The sequence below is a fragment of the Orcinus orca genome, chromosome 3 (genome assembly GCF_937001465.1).
Source record: "Orcinus orca chromosome 3, mOrcOrc1.1, whole genome shotgun sequence".
In the NCBI taxonomy this organism is placed as follows: Eukaryota; Metazoa; Chordata; class Mammalia; order Artiodactyla; family Delphinidae; genus Orcinus; species Orcinus orca.
In genome coordinates this window covers 65,402,695-65,418,011 of record NC_064561.1, presented here as the reverse complement: position 1 = coordinate 65,418,011, position 15,317 = coordinate 65,402,695, and positions in this window count along the sequence as shown.

The following is a 15,317-nucleotide window of genomic DNA, read 5'->3' as shown; positions in this document are numbered from 1 at the left end:
AGATGCCTCAGATAAAGTCAGCCCTCAGTACCCGCAGGTTCCACATCTGTGGATTCAACCAACTGCCAATGGCAATTCGATCGCTTTACATAAGGGACTTGGGCATCCATGGATTTTGGTGTCTACCGGGGATACTAGAACCAAGGGACCATATACCTGTGTCTCACTCCTTACCTCTTTCAGGTCTTTGCTCAAGTGTTTTCTCATCAGAGAGTCCATCTGCCTTGGTTCCTTACCATCTTACTGAAAATTAAGGCTCCTTTACTACCCCTGCCCTTTCTAGCCCCTTGTTTCATTTTCACAGTAGCACTTATTACTTCCTAACACACCATATGCGATCATACCAATTTATACCAATTTATTTATGGTCTATCTCTGCCCACCCTCCCACCCGAGTGCCGATTCTGTGAGGGCAGAGTTTTTAATCTGTGATGTTTATGCTGTATGCCCAACACCTAAAAGAGTACCCAGTGGGTACTTAGCTCAATACATATTTGTTGAATGAATGGATGAAACTAAATACTCTGACAGCATTGGCACCAATTCTAAACAGCTAAGATAATATAGCAGAGTGTCATCCAAAATAAATTAATAGAATGAAGCAAGTTCCCCATTGCCAAAGTAAAATAGAAAGTCAGAGCAATAACTGGGTCATTTGTAGAGACATGGATGGACCTAGACACCGTCATACAGAGTGAAGTAAGTCAGAAAGAGAAAAACAAATATCATATATTAACGCATATATGTGGAATCTAGAAAAATGGTACAGATGAACCGGTTTGCAAGGCAGAAATAGACACGGACGTAGAGAACAAATGTATGGACACCAAGGGGGGAATGCAGGGGGCAGGAGGAGGCGGGGTTGTGGTGGAATGAATTGGGAGATTGGGATTGACATATATACACTAATATGTATAAAACAGATAACTAATAAGAACCTGCTGTATTAAAAAAATAAAATTCAAAAAATAATAAAAATGGGCTTACAGAAAAAATAACTGGTTATTTAGGGCAAAGGGATTTTTTTTTTTTAATACTGTTAGAGGATCATAGAGAATCATAGGAGTGAAAGAAATGTGAGGTCTCACTCAGTCCTGCCTCCTGACAACAAGAATGAGGGGCACATTTACATCAAGTGAAAGGGGATCTTTTCTGTGTTTAAGGGCATTTGGAGAAATACTATGGTTTTCCAGTCGTTCATAATTTTTCTTTTTGATGTTCAACCATTCACCATCCACTCCCCTTCTTAGGAAAGTCATATCTTGAACTTAAATCACACTCACTGAAATGAAAAGCCAACTGCAATTACATCCACCTCCTGCTTCTCTTTCTCTTTAACTATCTGTTCCTAAACAGCAATAGACAAAAGCACAATGTTTCTCAGGTACCTATGGCACAAAATCAAAATTCTACCAAATAGTAATGAAGACTCTGGCCTTTTCCTAAGTTATTTCCTTTGAAATACATTTTTCTATTATAGGTTGCAAACAGCTTTCCCTTTTAATTTTTTTTTTTTTAAAGTAGGAAGGAACTGCTAGCTCATTTGTTTTTTTGGTGTTTACACATCATAGGTTAGATTCTGTTATGACAATGTGTTACAATTTAATAAAATCACATGGGGTAAGATTTTCTGGTCTAGCAAAAGGCCCACTTTGGGCTATAATATTATTTATGTTGGAAGTTGTTGGAAGTCAACTCAAACCAATAGCAAGTTTCCAGTGAAACAAAATGTGAGAGAAGGTATATTAGACTGGAAGTCAGGAGACTGGGCTGGAATCTGACTCTCATTCGGTTATGAACATGCTGTGTGAGCTTGAGGGAATTTACTCATCCTTACTGGGCTTCAGTTTTTCTTCCTGCAAAAGGAGAGCTTTAGATTTAAAGGAACTTTGTATTCCCTTTCATCCTAGGATTTATGATTCTTTGTATAATTGAAATGAATTTAGCCTGAAGTTTTATATTTTGATTTCTCTTTCCTCCCTGCCTCCCTCACTTCCTTCTTTTCCCTCCCATCTATCCATCCATTTACCCATCCATCCATCCACCCTCCATCTTTACTTATATTTTGATTCTCTTCTTTCTTTCCTTCTATTCTTTTTTGTTTTTGTTTTTGTTTGCGGTACGTGGGCCCCTCACCGCCGCGGCCTCTCCCGCCGCGGAGCACAGGCTCCGGATGCGCAGGCCCAGCGGCCACGGCTCACGGGCCCAGCTGCTCCGCGGCATGTGGGATCTTCCCGGACCGGGGCACGAACCCGCGCCCCCTGCATCGGCAGGCGGACCCCCAACCAGTGCGCCACCAGGGAAGCCCTTTTCCTTCTATTCTTTCTCCCTTTTTTACCTTTCCATTTTCTTTCAATAACTTTCTTTTCTACTTCTTTGTCTTTTTCTTTTCCTATTTCTTTTATTCTGTCCTTTCCTTTTCTCTTTATTTTCCCTCTCCCTCCTTTCCAGCTTTCTTTCATCCTTCTCTTTCTTAAATTCTTTCTCTCAGCAGCAAATCACTCAACATTTCAACAAATCCATAAATTAGCGGTAGTTTTATGGGCTGGTGCTAACACCTATTCTGATCAACCAGGCATTGCAAACTGATGTGAGTGCTGATAGGGTGGCTCAGGCCTTGCATGGAAAGTAGCCAGATCAGCACACGGCTATCGTTTAATGAAGCCAGAGACTAACAGGAAGTCTTCTGCAAATTGCCTCACAAATTATACTGTGGTTCCCTGCCTTCTTGTTATTGGCACGAAATAGATTTGTGAAACTAGGCTTAACATCCAAATTCTTTCTCTGTTATAGGAAGTATCAAAGCTACCTTTTTAAACATAACAGTGAAAAAATAAATTTTTACAGAAAATGCCATAAACAAAGAAAGTATAAATGACAAACTTGGGAAATACAGTATAATGACAGTCAAAAGGTCTAATTTCCATAATATATAAAATGTTCTTGCAAATTATTTATATATACACACGTTTCAATAGAAAATGGCAAATTTTATGGATAATTCACACAGAAGGAAATAAAAATGGCCAACAGACACAGGACGCTCAACCTCAAGTTAAAGAAATTCAGTTTGAAAGGTCATTTTTTCGAAAGAAAATTTATTATTTTTAACAAAGTGTAATGCTTTAAATTAGCCTGAAGAATAATATTAGTATATAGTTTATCAACTTTTTTTAAAGGAATGTAAAACTATTTACTGACCACTGTTCACCAGTATTTAAAATACAGTAAACAATATGTAGTTGAATAATATTCTGATTACTACAAAGTTATTGTTCTTCCTGGCTTCTGCTGCACCAGTAACCCAAAATACTGAGAAGATTGAGCCTACATGAAAGGAATGGGTTGGGGTAAAGTTTGAAAAAACATGAAGGTCAAGTTTAGATTAGAAAAGTTTGTTCACTCATTTATTCCTGCAGATCCTAAATTGCCAACATCTCTAACCATCTGATTAGGTTTCCATTAACAAGGCTGAGACATTCCTTGTATCACAGTCTTTCAGTAAACACAGCATGGGGATTTCAACTTCTTATAAAAGAATCGTTTGCCAAAAGGAAGCTTTAAATATCCATTTAACTACGTCTTGCTTGGCTAATTAAAACATACCAGAATTTTTCTAGTTTTTTCATTTGGGTTGACAGAGATAAAATTTTCCTTTCGGGGTTTTACATATAAAACTGCCTTTATATGATGGTAGATATGGATGCAGATTCTGATAAGGCTGCTTTAAAAAAATATCCAATTTAAATTGTTTACATTAATTTGTCTAATTAATTACAAAATTATTTAATTTGAAAGGTTAAGACTTAAATTTTCAATTTAAGTTGAAGTGATTTCTTATATTGCTCAAAATGACAGAATCCCAGAAACATTGGCTTATCCATGGTTGTGAAAGGCTGGTTTTGTTTTGGAAAATGTATTTAAATAATAACCAAAAAAAACCCCAAACCATTTACATATGTATTTTATGTATACACATACAAAAAACCCAGAATGGTCCTTAGGCATATATGAGTTAAATGCAAATTCTAAATTCTGATTAAGTAATGATTATGGAGATTTTCCCCAACATTTAGAAAAGCTGTTCTCTAATGCAGAGGAAATAATATACCGTGGTATCAAATGTTCTTTTCTGCTAAAGGAAGCAACTACAGAAAGCTTTTATTTGTTCAAAGTAACCTGTGCTACAGATGCAAAAAAAACAAAAACAAAACCCCCCAAAAACCCCACAACTTCCCCAATACTACTTCAAAACGAACATATCAAACTTGATTTTCACTAGAATGTAGTTATTTCTTCACACTAATAAATCAAAAAAAAAAAATATATATATATAAAAAGCAATGCAAACAATTATTGAGCTTCATCTTCTGGACAAGAATGCTAAGTTAGTCTCTCTCCATAAAAAGCAATTACAATTTGAGGACACTTCATATTTGCCTCTTTTGCCAGCACCAAGTCCGCCTCATCTGAATCTTTCCATTTCGTGAGAAACATGAATTCTCCACTGCTGTCTGTGGCACCAGTTATCGCTCTGGGTCGAGACCTCTGGCTACACCTCTTGTTTTGTCAGCAGCATCTCTTTTCTTCTTTGATTTGCTATCATCAGATTCACTGTCAGATAAAGATTTTCTTTTTGTTCCATCTTTTTCTTGACCAGCTTTTTGAGAATTAAGAAATGCTTCAATCAAGCTCCAGCCACATCTGAGGGGGAGGGGGCTGGGGAGCTATTTTTCCTTAACTTTTTTAATCTTGCCATGCACACTTTTTTTTTAATAATTTATTTATATTTTTGGTTGCGTTGGGTCTTCGTTGCTGTGCACAGACTTTCTTTAGTTGCGGCGAGTGGGGACTACTCTTCTTTGCGGTGTGCGCGCTTCTCACTGCGGTGGCTTCTCTTGTTGCGGAGAACGGGCTCTAGGTGTGTGGGCTTCAGTAGTTGTGGCACACGGACTTCAGTAGTTGTGGCTCACGGGCTCAGTAGTTGTGGTTCACGGGCTTAGTTGCTCCGTGGCATGTGGGATCTTCCCGGACCAGGGCTCGAACCCATGTTCCCTGCATTGGCAGGCGGATTCTTAACCGCTGCGCTACCAGGGAAGTCCCTAGCCATGCACACCTTTACATGTGACTTTTAAAAAGTATTGTCTCTCAGGGGCTTCCCTGGTGGCGCAGTGGTTGAGAGTCTGCCTGCCGATGCAGGGGACACGGGTTCGTGCCCCGGTCTGGGAAGATCTCACATGCCGCGGAGCAGCTAGGCCCCGTGGCCATGGCCGCTGAGCCTGCGCATCCGGAGCCTATGCTCCGCAACGGGAGAGGCCACAACAGTGAGAGGCCCGCGTATCGCAAAAAAAAAAAAAAAATTGTCTCTCAATCAACAATTTTGCCAAATTGTCTCCCCTTCCTGTTCTCTTAAAAATGTAGGTTATAAAGAAATGGGGTATGTTTTTCTAAGTAATGTTTTACTTAAGCCCAATTCTTCAGACTGGACTGCCAATTATTCTTCCCCGTTTCCCATCCCTACTGAAATACTCAGAATATTAGGTATCACTGCCATTTTTCAAATATATGTTTTAAAACTTAATGAAACAGGAAGGAATTGGGTCACCTTTGAGATCCCCTTCATGTTTCTCTTGCTTAGTCAGTACAATGGCAAGGTAAGGTCACAGGATTTGGAGTCAAACCGAACCTGAGTTTAATCTTTGCTCTGGTATTTAGTTACCTATATCTGATATCTAAGTTTCTTATTCTCTTGAACCTCAACTTTCTCATCTGTAGAATAGGACTAATACTGGCATGTGTTTCACTATTCTAAGTGATACAAGGCATGTGGAGCACTTAGAGTACACAGAGTAACAGAGGACCAGATACATACACTGCTGAGACAATGATGGTGATAATGATGAAAGCTTAAGATGACGGGGGTGGGGATGATGGTGGTAAAGATGAAAGCTTGAGATGACGGGGGTGGGGATGATGGTGGTAATGATGAAAGCTTAAGAATGTAAGAGAACTGATCAGAACTATGAGGGGAACTCCAGGTCGTATCTACTTAATTTAGAAGGAACAGATGGGATGTCACCTAAATGCTAAGAAAAGAACTTTGCAACTTATTCAAGGTTTGAATCTAAGTCCCTTGAAATCTCACTGAGTCAGTATAATACAGAATATCTCATTCTGGTAAAGAGCCAGGCTTTAAACTCTTTCATCAATTTAAATACAGTAGAATGAGGGAAACAGATGAGAAAAGAGAGTGAGAGTAGTCAGAACAGTAGGGGAGGCAAACACACATTCAGGTCTATGTACAATTTTGACACAATATGGGTCAACATCTAATAATATTTCAAAGATGATGCAGGTAACCTTGACAACTCAGCTGATGCAGGCACTGAAAGAATAAGAGATTCACAGGGAGACCCAGGAGAAAATCTGGGCCATTTTCTTGGTTGACTGATGGCTCATAGCTTTTACTCTGTAGACAATTTGTTATAACTCGTAAAGCAGTCTTTTTTAACTTAATCAACAAATATCTATTAAACGTTTGTAACATGCCAAGACACTGTGCTAGGTCTTGGGGACATAGAGACATTCCCTTGCCACGAGAAGCTTCTCAAGAAGGACATTCCCACTTACAGCCAGCTAGAATGCAACCCCGCACTTCAACCTCACCCAGGAACCCTGCAAGTCATGGCTTATTAGTGCAATTTTATCGACCAAGGTAACTGAAGTTCAGAGAAAATACAACTAGAAAGGGCCAAGGCTAACATTTCAACTTCACTCTGCCTGGGCTCGATTCTCAGAAGAGTGACAAAAATGAAGTGATTTATTTTGATTGGGATAATGCTAATAATGAGAATAAAAACAGGCTAGGTTTGTTGCAGCAGCTACAGCAGCAAAAAAAAAAAAAAAAAAAAAAGCTTCTTCACACCTCAGTGGCTCAACACAATTTCCTCTCTCCATCATGCTACATGTCCACGTAGGCTGGCAAGGGACTCTATGACATGGAGCCACTGAGCTCCACCATCTAGAACCGGCAGCCTCCTCAGTTGCAGAGGCAGAGGCAGAGGGCATGGAGGATTGTCCAGTACTGGCTCTTGAGGGTCACTTCCAGGTGCAGCTCACTGGCCAGCCCTCGTCACATGGCTTTACTCAGGGGTGGGACGAGGCTGAGAGGAGTGAAGCCCTTAGTGTGACATCTAAGGAGGCATGGGCTCTCTGGGTCATGCAAACACAGGACTGGCACTGGTGTGACCCCAAAAGGCAGTGGTTCCTTACATTTTTTACTTTAGGCAACTTACTAGTCTCACCTTAGTCCCAGTCATGGCCCCCACCTAACTGATAGGAGGCTGGGAAATGCAGGGTCTCTCATGTTTGGGAGGGAGAGAGAAGGTGGATACTGGAGAGGACTAGGAATGTCTAGTAACCTGGGCTTGAAACCTCACCCTCATCTGTGAGGCTGCCTTCTGCTCCTTTTCTCCCTGCCTCTCTAATCCAGGCAGTTGCCAAGCTTTGGGATTTTTTTTTTTTTTTTTTACATCTTTATTGGAGTATAATTGCTTTACAATGGTGTTCTAGTTTCTCCTTTATAACAAAGTGAATCAGCTCTACATATACACATATCCCCATATCTCCTCCCTCTTGCGTCTCCCTCCCTCCCACCCTCCCTATCCCACCCCTCTAGGTGGTCACAAAGCACAGATCTGATCTCCCTGTGCTATGCGGCTGCTTCCCACTAGCTATCCATTATACATTCGGTAGTGTATATATGTCCATGCCTCTCTCAATTTGTCACAGCTTACCCTTCCCCCTCCCCCTATCCTCAAGTCCATTCTCTAGTAGGTCTGTGTCTTTATTCCTGTCTTACCCCTAGGTTCTTCGTGACATTTTTTTTCCTTAAATTCCATATATATGTGTTAGCATACGGTATTTGTCTTTCTCTTTCTGACTTACTTCACTCTGTATGACAGACTCTAGGTCTATCCACCCAAGCTTTGGGATTTTAACCAAATATAGCAAAAGCTGTATGTCAGACGCTTGCTGTGTGCCAGGTATTACACTATCCATGCTTATGCTCATCAATGCATTTATTCATTCCTCACAACAGCCCTCTGAAGAAGTTCCTATGGGTGGGATGGGAGGGAGGTCCAAGAGGGAGGGGATATCTATGGCTGATTCACTTTGTTGTATAGCAGAAACTAACACACCATTATAAATCAACTATATCCCAATTTTAAAAAATTCAGTTTTTAAATGAGAAAACCGAGGCTTAGAGAAATTGAATAACTTGCCCAGGTCATTTCTATAAAGGGTAAAGTTGAGATTTGGACTCATATCTAACTAGAAAGACTTTTTTCCTCCTCTTTAACCCTATGCCACCCATCCTTCTGGGAGCTTACAATCGTGCTGTATTCCAAGTTTATTAAGTGAGAGCGTGGCTACATCAGCCCAACCCATGAAATAAATAGTTGGAGAGAAATATTGACATGCCACTGGTAGGAAGTATCTGTAGCATCATCATCAGTGATACTAAGCCTATGTCATTGATAAAAGGTGATGGGATTTTGTTGTTGTTTTCTTTTGGTTTTCCACATGAAAATTCAGTGCCATCTGTTATTAGCAGATGTGGAATAGAGAATGAGGGTCAAGATGTCTTTACCAATTAGATGTATGACTGGGGCAACTCCCTCTGTTTTGCCAGCTACCAAAAAAAGGGGGCTGAATCAGATTTCCTAAGGTCACCTCCACTATTGACCTTACAAAATTCAGTGTCGATGGCAGAGATAGGTAAGATCATAACGGTGGAAAATATTTTATTATTTTTTTTAATTTTATTTTTAATTTTTATTTTTTAAATAGATCTTTATTGGAGTATAATTGCTTCACAATACCCTGTTAATTTCTGTTGCACAACAAAGTGAATCAGCCATATGCATACACTAGACCCCATATCCCCTCCCTCATGAGCCTCCCGCCCACCCTCCCTATCCCACCCCTCTAGGTCATCACAAAGCACCGAGCAGATCTCCCTGTTCTATGCTGCTGCTTCCCACCAGCCAACTATTTTACATTTGGTAGTGTATATATGTTGATGCTACTCTCACTTTGCCCCAGCTTTGCTCTCCCACACCATGTCATCAAGTCCATTGTCTATGTCTACCTCTTTATTCCTGTGCTGCAACTAGGTTCATCAGTCAACTTTATTTTTAGATCCCATATATATGTGTTAGCATACGGTATTTGTTTCTTTTTGACTTACTTCACTCTGTATGACAAACTCTAGGTCCATCCACCTCACTACAAATAACTCAATTACATTTCTTTATATGGCTGAGTAATATTCCATTGTATATATGTGCCACATCTTCTTTTGTAATTTTGTTATAATAACTTTTTTTTAACATCTTTATTGGAGTATAATTGCTCTACAATGGTATTAGTTTCTGCTGTATAACAAAGTGAATCAGCTCTACATATATCCATATATCTCCTCCCTCTTACGTCTCCCTCCCACCCTCCCTATCCCACCCCTCTAGGTGGTCACAAAGCACCAAGCTGATCTCCCTGTGCTATGCGGCTGCTTCCCACTAGCTATCTATTTTACATTTGGTAGTGTATATATGTCCATGCCACTCTCTCACTTCGTCCCAGCTTACCCTTCCCCCTCCCTGTGTCCTCAAACCAATTCTCTACATCTGCGTCTTTATTGCTGTCCTGCCCCTAGGTTCTTCAGAACAACTTTATTTTTTAAGATTCCATATAAATGTGTTGGCATATTTTTGTTTTTATTTCTGTTATTCTAGGAGGTGGGTCCAAAAAGATCTTGCTGTAGTTTATGTCAAAGAGTGTTTTTCCTATGTTTTCCTCTAAAAGTTTTATAGTGTCTGGTCTTACATTTAAGTCTGTAATCCATTTGGAGTTTATTTTTGTGTATGGTGTTAGGTAGTGTTCTAATTTCATTCTTTTGCATGTAGCTGTCCAGTTTTCCCAGCACCACTTATTGAAGAGGCTGTCTTTTCTCCACTGTATGATCTTGCCTCCTTTGTTGTAAATTAGGTGCCCATATATGTGTGGATTTATCTCTGGACATTCTATCCTGTACCATTGATCTATATTTCTGTTTTTGTGCCAGTACCATACTGTCTTGATTACTGGAGCTTTGTGGTATAGTTTGAAGTCAGGGAGACTGATTCCTCCAACTCCGTTTTTCTTTCTCAAGATTGCTTTGGCTATTCGAGGTCTTTTATGTTTCCATACGAATTGAAAGATTATTTTGTTCTAATTCTGTGAAGAATGCCATTGGTAGTTTGATAGGGATTGCACTGAATCTGTAGATTGCTTTGGGTGGTATAGTCATTTTCATAATATTGATTCTTCCAATCCAAGAACATGGTATATTTCTCCATCTGTTTATGTCATTTTTGATTTCTTTCATCAGTGTTTTATAGTTTTCTGAGTACAAGTCTTTTGCCTCCTTAGGCAGGTTTATTCCTAGGTATTTTATTCTTTTTGTTGCAATGGTAAATGGGACTGTTTCCTTGATTTCTCTTTCTGATTTTTCATTGTTGCTCTATAGGAATGCCAGATATTTCTGTGCATTAATTTTGTATTCTGCAACCTTACCAAATTCATTGATTAGTTCTAGTAGTTTTCTGGTGGCATATTAAGGATTTTCTATGTATAGTATCATGTCATCGGCAAATAGTGACAGTCTTACTTCTTCTTTTCCAATTTGTATTCCTTTTATTTCTTTTTCTTCTCTGATTGCTGTGGCTAGGACTTCCAAAACTATGTTGAATAAGAGTGGTGAGAGTGGACATCCTTGTCTTGTTCCTGATCTTAGAGGAAATGCTTTCAGTTTTTCACCATTGAGTATGATGCTTGCTGTGGGTTTGTCATATATGCCCTTTATTATGGTGAGGTAGCTTCCCTCTATGCCCATTTTCTGGAGAGTTTTTATCATAAAGCGGTGTTGAATTTTGTCAAAAGCTTTTTCTGCATCTATTGAGATTATCATATGGTTTTTATCCTTCACTTTGTTAATATGGTGTATCACATTGATTTGTGTATATTGAAGAATCCTTCCATTCCTGGGATAAACCCCACTTGATCATGGTGTATGATCCTTTTAATGTGCTGCTGGATTCTGTTTGCTAGTATTTTGTTGAGGATTTTTGCATCTATGTTCATCAGTGATATTGGCCTGTAGTTTTCTTTTTTTGTGACATCTTTGTCTGGTTTTGGTATCAGGGTGATGGTGGCTTCGTAGAATGAATTTGGGAGTGTTTCTCCCTCCACAAGTTTTTGGAAGAGTTTGAGAAGTATTGGTGTTAGCTCTTCTCTAAACGTTTGATAGAATTAGGCTGTGAAGCAATCCGGTCCTGGACTCTTGTTTGTTGGAAGATTTTTAATTACGGTTTCAATTACATTACTTGTGATAGGTCTGTTTATATTTTCTAATTCTTCCTGGTTCAGTCTTGGAAAATTGTATCTTTCCAAGAATTTGTCCATTTCTTCATGGTTGTCCATTTTACTCGCATATACTTGTTTGTAGTAGTCTCTTATAATCCTTTGTATTTCTGCAGTGTCAGTTGTGATTTCTCCTTTTTCATTTCTAATTTTATTGATTTGCATTCTCTCCCTTTTTATCTTGATTAGTCTGGCTAAGGGTTTATCCATTTTGTTTATCTTCTCAAAGAACCAGCTTTTAGTTTTATTGATCTTTGCTACTGTTTTCTTTATTTCTATTTCATTTATTTCTGCTCTGATCTTTATGATTTCTTTCCTTCTACTTACTTTGGGTTTTCATTGTTCTTCTTTCTCTAGTTGTTTTAAGTGTAGGGTTAGATTGTTTATTTGAGATTTTTCTTGTTTCTTGAGGTGAGAATGAATTGCTATAAACTTTCCTCTTAGAACTGCTTTTGCTGGGTCCCATAGGTTTTGGGTCTTCGTGTTTTCATTGTCATTTGTTTCTATGTATTTTTGATTTCTTCTTTGATTTCTTCAGTGAACTCTTGGTTATTTAGTAGTGCACTGTTTAGCCTCTGTGTATTTGAGTCTTTTACAGTTTTTTCCCTGTAATTGATTTCCAATCTCATGGTGTTGTGGTCAGAAAAGATGCTTTATACGATTTCAATTTTCTTAAATTTTCCAAGGCTTGATGTGACCCAAGATGTGATCTATCCTAGAGAATGTTCTGTGTGCACTTGAGAAGAAAGTGTATTTTGCCACTTTGGGGTGGAATGTTCTAAATATCAATTAGATCTATCTGGCCTATTGTGTCATTTAAAGGTTGTGTTTCCTTATTTATTTTCTGTTTGGATGATCTGTCCATTGGTGTAAGTGGGGTGTTAAAATCCCCTACTATTATTGTGTTACTGTCGATTTCTCCTTTCATGGTTGTTAGCATTTTCCATATGTATTGAGGTGCTCCTATGTTGGGTGCATAAACATTTATAATTGTTATATCTTTTTCTTAGATTGATCCTTTGATCATAACGTAGTATCCCTCCTTATCTTTTGTAACAGTCTTTATTTTAAAGTCTATTTTATCATATACGAGTATTGCTACTCCAGCTTTCTTTTGATTTCCATTTGCATGGAATATCTTTTTCCATCCCCTCACTTTCAGTCTGTATGTTGTCCCTAGGTCTGAAGTGATCTCTTGTAGACAGCATATATATGGGTCTTGTTTTTGTAACCATTCAGCCAGTCTGTGTTTTTTGGTTGGAGCATTTAATCCATTTACATTCAAGATTATTATCAACATGTATGTTCCTATTACCATTTTCTTAATTGTTTTGGGTTTATTTTTGTGGGTCTTTTTCTTCTCTTGTGCTTCCTGCTTAGAGGAGTTTCTTTAGCATTTGTTGTAAAGCTGGTTTGGTGGTGCTGAATTCTGTTAGCTTTTGCTTGTCTGAAAAGCTTTTCACTTCTCCATCGAATCTGAATGAGATCCTTGCTGGATAGAGTAATCTTGGTTGTAGGTTTTTCTCTTTCATCGCTTTAAGTATATCCTGCCACTCCCTTCCGGCCTGCAGAGTTTCCACTGAAATATCAGCTAGTAACCTTATGGGGATTCCTTTCTATGTTATTTTTTGTTTTTCCCTTGCTGATTTTAATATTTTTCTTTCAATTTAATTTTTGTTACTTTGATTAATATGTGTCTTGGTGTCTTTTTCCTAGGGTTTATCCTGGATGGGCGTCTCTGTGCTTCCTGGACTTGGGTGACTATTTCCTTTCCCATGTTAAGGAAGTTTTCCACTATAATCTCTTCAAATATTTTCTCAGACCCTTTCTTTTTTGCTTCCTCTTCTAGGACCCCTATAATTCGAATGTTGGTGCATTTAGTGTTGTCCCAGAGGTCTCTGAGATTGTCTTCAATTATTTTCATTCTTTTTCTTCCTTCTGTTCCTTGCCAGTTATTTCCCCCATTTTGTCTTCCAGCTCACTTATTTGTTCTTCTGTCTCAGTTATTCTGTTATCGATTTCTTCTAGTGTATTTTTCATTTCAGTTATTGTGTTGTTCATCTCTGTTTGTTTGTTCTTTAGTTCTTCTAGATGTTTGTTAAACATTTCTTGTATTTTCTCAATCTGTGCTTCCATTCTATTTCCAAGATTTTGAATCATCTTTACTATCATTTCTCTGAATTCTTTTTCAGGTGGGTTGCCTATTTCCTCTTCATTTATTTGGTCTTGTAGGTTTTTACCTGGCTCCTTCATCTGTGACATATTTTTTGGCCATCTCATTTTTTTTTTGTTTTTTTATGAGTGGGATTGTGTTCCTGTTTTACTGGTTGTTTGGCCTGAGGCTTCCAACACTGGGGTTTGTAGGCTGTTGGGAATAGTTGGGTCTTGGTGCTGAGATGAGGCAGTCTGTGAGACCTCACTATGATGAATATTCCCTGGGGTCTGAGGTTCTCTGTTAGTCAAGTGGTTCGGACTCGGAGCTCCCACCACAGCAGCTTCCCCCCAACCCTGGGCTTTCAAATCAAGGTCTCACAAGCCATGTGGGGTGGCAAAAAAAAAAAGAGAACAATAACAAAGTAAAAAATAAAATTAGACTAAGAAACTAACAGATATGTTAGAAATAATGTAAAAATAAAAATATAAATGAATCAACAACTGGAAGGTACCTCAGTACCACAATAGTAAACAAGAGGACGAGGGAAAAGAAAAAAAAAAGTGTGGTGGGGGGAAGGCCTTGGCTGTGGTGGGCGGGGCCTAAGCAAGGGTGAGGTTTGGGTGGTGGGCAGGTCCAATGCTTCTCTAACTTGGAAAGTTCTCTAACTTGGAAATGGTGCTGGGGGCTGTGGGGGATGGGGCTTAGGCTCAAGGAACAGAAGGGGCCCAGGCCTGCCCCCCCAGCCTGGTCTCAGAGGGCAGGGGACCTCACCTGGGCACTAGCAGGCTTCCTGGGCTCAAGAGAACAGGGCAAACGCCATCCTCTCCTCTTCTGCTCCTCCAGTCTGGGGTCTGAGAGGGCCCCTCCCACCTGCCTCCCCTGATCTCCCTAGCCTCCCTCCTATGCCCCCAAGGACCCATGTGGCCTGGAGGGCAGGGGATCGGCCTGGGAGCTCAGCAGGCTCCCCTGGCCCAAGTGGGTAGGGCAGTTGCCCTCCGTTCCTCTCCCGCTCCTCCTGGATAGCCCCTCCAGCCTGTCACTCCTGATCTCCCCGGCCTCCTTCCTATGCCTCCAGGACCCACGCGGCCTAGGTGGGGCTTCAGATAGGGAAGGAAGCAGCTTGGGAGCTCAGCAGCCTCCCCTGCCCGAGTGGGCCAGGCGATCGCCCTCTGCTCCTCTCCTGCTCTTCCCAGAGAGTCCCTCCCTCCTGCCTCTCCTGATCTCCCTGGCCTCAGGGGCGCTGATCTTCTGGAAAATATTTTAGAATACATAGAAGTATCCTCTAGCAAAGCTGAAAACCTTGCTGTCTGAAACAAAATAGAGCCTGACTGCTAATACGGATGCAAACTTATCATAATATTTGAACACAGAGTGTAGAATCATTCTTTAATCAGATAAAACTGTAAGGTTAACTGGAGAGAGAACAGCAATTTCACATGTTAATTTGCAGTGATTTGAGTTCTCATCGGTCAAAAAGCTGAAGTGTTTACTCTGGGTTTTAAAAATATAGGATGAGTGTGAGTGAAGCTGTTTGACCCCTCCTGAGGGCGCACGGGACAGTCACACATGGCTGAAATGCTGAGAGTTTGTGAAGATGGAGACAATAGATGTTCTCTACACAGGAACTGAAGGAGAACTAATTCACTTAATTAAGGAGGTGGAGCATTTTGAGGCAGTTATTAAGGATGAAGTCATATGC